This window comes from Lathyrus oleraceus, chromosome 6 (genome assembly GCF_024323335.1).
Source record: "Lathyrus oleraceus cultivar Zhongwan6 chromosome 6, CAAS_Psat_ZW6_1.0, whole genome shotgun sequence".
Lineage (NCBI taxonomy): Eukaryota > Viridiplantae > Streptophyta > Magnoliopsida > Fabales > Fabaceae > Lathyrus > Lathyrus oleraceus.
Genome location: NC_066584.1, coordinates 439876974 through 439883404, shown reverse-complemented (window position 1 = coordinate 439883404; position 6431 = coordinate 439876974).

Sequence of the window (6431 nt, the reverse complement as noted above, 5' to 3'; positions counted from 1 at the left end):
CTATCACTTTCATACACATTATCTCCGATCAAGACAAATTTAAAACGCCTTTAGAAAAACAATCCCTTTAAATTTTCTAGATTTTATGGGTTTTATTTCAAAATACTTAACGTTAATTTATTCGCTTGGCATGAATATTAGATTTAAAATGACTATGACTCAATATTTTTTTTAGTATATAGTTTATAGTTTATAAGATCATATGATAATAAAAAATTTGTTTGATAACAGTTTTTTATCATGATCTTATAGTTTATTTATTCACTTTTAATTTATTTTTTAAATCATATTTTAAATAGCGTTTTAGTTTATATAACTTGTTATTTTTTCTTCTATTTTTGTCCTTAATATTTTAACTAAAATTTACTACTACCCTATATATAAAAAGATACCATGTATATAAAAAGATGATGTATTAAGAGTTTGTTATGCTTGAAGATGTACTTGTCTTCTATATTTTTTATGGGAATTGATTCATTTTGATGAAAGATATTCTTGTTATACTTCATTTTGTTTTCTTCATTTTGATTTTTTTTCCTGATAATTACTATATGAGTTTGAGAATCAATGAAGAAATTGATTAAAAAATATATATTTGAGAAACAAAGAGAAAGAGAGGTATTCTAATAGAAGCAAATCCAAGTTGAGAAAGAAATATAAAATGTTAATTAAGAAATTTGAGAACAAAAATTTGAGCAGGTTGAGAATAGAAGTTTAAAAAATAATGAATTTGAATTTAATTTTTGTATTTAACTATTTTGATATAACATGTTGACTAAAATATATGTAAATTAAAATGAATAGGTGATGACATGAATGCCAGATAATATTGAATAAATGTTTGGTGATAAAAATTAACACTATTTCAAGAAAATGACTGGAAAGGTTTACACCGAAGCGTTTTGAAAAGTTAAAAGACATAAATGTTTTCTTATTAGTTAAGGGACCAAAGTGAACTCTAAATACAAGATACTAGACTAAAAATGGTATTAAACTCTTATTTATCTCTCTCATATTTTGTTTATCAAATAAACTTTATGAACTTTTATACATATTTTAGTGCATTCAATTTATTTTTATTGTTCAAAAAAATATATTATAGAAAACATTTGAAATAATTTAGTGGATATTTTGAATATTATGCTTAGGCTTTATTGCTTTTCTAGAAATTAAAAGCAATTATAATTTGTTGCTTTCATAGTTATTTCCGGTGTAAAACCATATATGTGTTTGACTAAGCCTCTGAACAATCTCCTTGGTAATTAAACCTGAAAATTGTTATCGTAGAATCCTTATCAATCAAATAAGTTTGAAATACACTTCTCGTGCACGTTTGCAGTTAGATTAATTATTATTTGATTATTTGATAATTTCTTCGTGATCATATTCTATTTTCTGATTATCATACTGTTATCTACAAGTATTTCAATTGTATCTATTGTACTTTTCCATTATGTAAAACATTTAATTAACTTTGAAAAGCAAATGTTTTTTGAAAAGCAAATGTTTATTGAAAAGTGGTCTTCTTAGAAATAACCTATTCAACCCATTTTAGATCATTTGACTACTATATTCTCCCCCAACAATAGAATGTTGAATTATTGTAGAATTTTATTTTATCTATATTATTTCTTTTGTTACGTGTTGTACAAATTTGGAGGATGAGGAGCTCCTTAGTAAATAGTTTTGTTATAAATTTTATTATATTATACTAGTTAATTCATTTCCTTATCATGAATTATTTCTTTTTCTATATAGAATGTCAAACCTACAACATTGATTAGTGAAGTTGTGGAAGCTCATAGGGGATAAGGGATAGTCTACTAAGTTATAGTATTTTTCCACCCCCAAAGAGTGTTGGTCATTTTGGGATTGGCTCAATTATGCACACAAAAAAATGGAGTTTGCTGAAGCTAGTTCTGGTGCAGAAGGGACATGTGTTGAACATGATGTCCAACATTTGTGCTGCAACATTTAGTCTCTGACAACAGATTGATGGTATTGCAGTTTAGTTTAGAATTATTCTATCAAAAATTATCTTTACAAAGAAGATCTACATGTCATGGAAAAATGTGTTATGATCCTGTTGACTTTGTGTTATGCAAAAGTTGCACTCAACGAATCTGCACTCAGTGAGACCTATGCACTGAGCGAGGATGGTGGTGCAGAGGTTGTTGTTTTCTAATCGATTTTTTTAACAAAGTTTTATTGTGGTGATTAAATGATACTGTTAGGTACTGAATGAGATTAATTGATTTTGTTTGATATGAATCGATGCATGAAATTGTTGAGTTTGTGTTGAGTTGTGATCAATTAATTGATAATGAGCATTGTCGAGTTTCATGGTGAGTGGCCATGAAAGAGTAATGGTTAAGATGTGATGAGTCTGGTTCAGAGAGGGGGCTGTGACGAGCATTGATATAGTTGAGTTGCGAGTCCGGTTCAGAGATAGGACCATGCCGAGCTTTGATAGAGTTGAGTTGTATTACATGCATTCATGATTTGTATAGTTACCTGGTTCGAAAGATGAGGACTTTGGGGCGACTCGGTTCAGAGAGGGGATCGTGGCAGGATGACAATCAGTAACAAACAAAACTCTGATGATCCAAAACTTGGTACCACATGCATACAAATTTGAGTAGTCGAGCATTGCATACACATTTGCAATGAGTATGAGTTAATTATCATATGAGTTGATGTGAGTGAATAATTTGATTGTATGAGTTGATTTAGTTGTTTTGTATGATTTATATTTTCAATGTTATCCTGGTAGTTGATATAAGTTGTGAGATTGATAAGATGTCGCTTATCTATCCTTGTAATTTATGCACACTATTTATATATGAAAGTATTCTCACACCTTGTTACTTTTTTTGTTTGTACTTTACCTCGGTGGTGTAGATACTCCGGTAGAGTTTTAGTAGTTGTTGGCTTGGAGGATGGCGTATCTGACCTATTCGTTTATCTTTTTCATTTTGAGTTATTAATTGCATTACTTTAATAGTGTAACATTTGGTTAGGGGGAACATTTCTAGTTTGTTTCGAGTTTGAGAGTATGTTGTTTTGAGCAGTATTTGTTCCGTTTGAGAAATTTTGAAATAATTTTTAATTATGAGATATTCGAATTATTTTATGAGATTCCTAGAGTTATTTTAATTCTGCTATGATGTAGTATGGGAATTGAAGAGTTTGCTTCTGTTTAAACTCAACTAGACATAATAGCAGCTCAAATGAAAAGATGTTTGCTTCTGTTTAAACTCAACTAGACATAATAGCAGCTCAAATGAAAAGATGAAAGCGCTTGGTGAAGGGATTTACCCTGGATCTATTGAACCACATATTGTTCTATTGAAGACATTTGTTCTAGTGGTGTCTAAGGCCAATGAGATTTTGGACTTCATGCACAAGAATGGTTTTGCTCCAAGTTTGACCACATATAATAGCTTGATGTTTATGTACAGCCGTTCTGAGAAGTTCCAAAAGTTAGAAGAAATCATAAGGGAAGTTCTGGAAAAAAGGGTATGAAACCAGATAAGATTTCATATAATACTGTTATCAATTCACATTGCAGAAATGGTAGGATGAAAGAGGCTTTGAGGATATTCCCGAAATGAAAAATTATGCACTTGTTTCAAATATTGTAACTTACAACACATTTGTTGCAACTTATGTAGTGAATGATATGGTGACTTAGTTTGGTTTTTCAAATGCAGAACCAAGTAAAGTATGAATCTATTTCAGAACTTCAGAAAAAGGTGAATAAATTCTTCCACTAAATATTGTCATCATGCATGGTAACATAATGATGCATGTTATGTAACCGTATTGACAAAAAAAATATGAATAGTCGTACATCATTATTTGGTTTTATTTCTAAGTACTTTTATTCCATATGATGTAGGATAATAATATAAGATGTAGGATAAGGCACTCCAGAAACATAAAAACTTGCTTGCCAAGAAGGTAGTGACATTTATCATCTTTTTTTATCAACTATGAAGAGAAGGATCTTGCTCAATAGGATCTAAGTCTAATATATGTGAGCATATTTGGTGGTCTTTCGCATGCTTGCATTTAGTATCCATCGCTTTGAAGTAATGTTCCTAAATCAAATGAGCTTATGTTGGAAATAAGTTTATGCTCTCTCCAACTGTTGAGTTGACTAGGTAACTTGATATGTTTCATATATTTGCTTTCATGAGAAAATATATTTGTTTTATGTCCACCTTTTTAAATTGTATTCAAACAATGTGTTATCTATCTATTTGTGTACGTAAATGTTAAAATATTATTCATAGACATGCATTGATGCAATTGAAACATATGATTATGATATGTCAAACAAGTTGTGTGACTATGTAGATTATTTATTTATTATGAAACTTTAGGTGTTGTTTTTATCTAGCTAAATTATCTTTTTGAAGGTATTAAACTATGAGAATTTTCATGTGAAAAATGTTAGTAATTGAAGTGTGTTGGAACTTTCATGTGAAAAATGTTAGTAATTGAAGTGTGTTGGAACTTTAGGTGTTGTTTTTACCTATCTTTTGTTACTTTGTGATCATTGATTAAGAAGACTTCTGTTTTAGGCATGACCTTAAGTTTTTAAAGATTTTTGTTTGATGCAGAAATACGATATAGCTTTGATTTTTAGGGCATGTAAACTACTACTGAGCAGGGGTCCTAAAATGATATTATAATTGGTTTTTGAGATGATTTTTATTATTTTATATTTAACTTTAATGAGTTTAACTTTATGCACTATTTGTATGTATTGAAATTCTTTAATGTAAAGAATAACAAGAAAATGTATCAAAAGTAATTTAATACATCAGTTTAAAGTGTATATAGTTAAGACTTAACACTATATGTAACAAAATAAATGTTGGCCCAAATTATAGACAATGTTTACACATGTAGCTTAAGTGAAGTTAATAGTCAACAAAACAATCACAAAACCGTGGCCTAAGAAATAGGCGACAATTTATAATGGTGGCCTAAATTAAACCAAACCGTGGCTGGAAACTACTCATCAAAACCGTCGTCAGTTCATATAGTTTAGGCGATGGTTATAACAATTTGTGGGAATATGTGACAAAATCGTCACCTATAGGAATAGGCAACGACCGCTTACTCCACGCCTATAAATCCGTAGTCTAAGCGTTTGGGCCACGATTTTTATATGTAAAGTTACGGTTTTTCGTTGTTGTCTAAAATCATTTTTGTTGTAGTATGGGTGTCGCTCATTCCCCCTACGAGGGCGTGAGGCGCCTCCTCTTTTCTAAACTTTTAAGATTATTCAGGGTGGTCGTCAGAACTAAGACCAGACATAGATTTACCGTCCAATAAAATCAGGAGCTGAGAACAACGAAGACCTCCACAGGAGGTAGAATACCAAGCTACTTGAAGCCTTTGGCATAATCGACTGCGGTTGGATAACGTTAATAAAACCTCTGAACAAACTAAAGTCCAAGTTACTTGAAGCCTCTGGCATAATCAGCTGCGACCGGGTAACATTAATAAAACCTTTGTACTAATATAATTCCAAGCTACTTGAAGCCTCTAGCATAATTGGTTGCGGTCGGGTAACCTTAATAAAACCTATGGCCTAACTAAAGTCCAACCTACTTGAAGCCTCTGGCATAATCGATTGCGGTCAGGCAACATTAATAAAACCTCTAGCCTAAATGAAGTCCAAGATACTTAAAGCCTCTAGCATAATCATATGTGGTTGGGTAACGTTAATAAAACCTCTGGCCTAACTAAAGTCCAACTACTTGAAGCCTCTGGCATAATCAGTTGCGGTCGGCAACGTTAATAAAACCTCTGGTCTAACTGAAGTCTAAGATTCTTAAAGCCTATGGCATAATTGGTTGCGGTCGGTCAAGTTAATGAAACCGCTGGCCTAACTGAAGTCCAAGTTACTTGAAGCATCTGGCATAATCGGCTGCGACCAGACAACGTTAATAAAATCTATGGCCTAACTGAAATCCAAGCTACTTGAAGCCTCTGGCATAATCGGCTGCGACCAGGCAATGTTAATAGAACCTCTGACCAAATTAAAAAAGATCAATATAAAGTTCTTATGGTGTAAATTCAGATATACATCCTCATAATATATACCTCAAACCGTTCATGTCCGGCTCGCTGGGGCTTTAAACCTATATAGAACAAACACTAGCTAAAAGATAAGTTGACTCACTTAGAGCCGACCATTTTATCTTATTTCCATTTGAACAACTCAGCTGTCATCAAAGAGATAAAAAACATTACAAAAGAGCTTGAATATTATTGTCAAAAGATCAAGAAGGCGTCCAAACATTACAAAATACATCCAGAAGGGATTACTAAAATGATTATGAACCAATGCTCTGATGAGAGATCTCTGATTTTAATCACATCAAAGATTATCAGACATTAGAACCTAACTC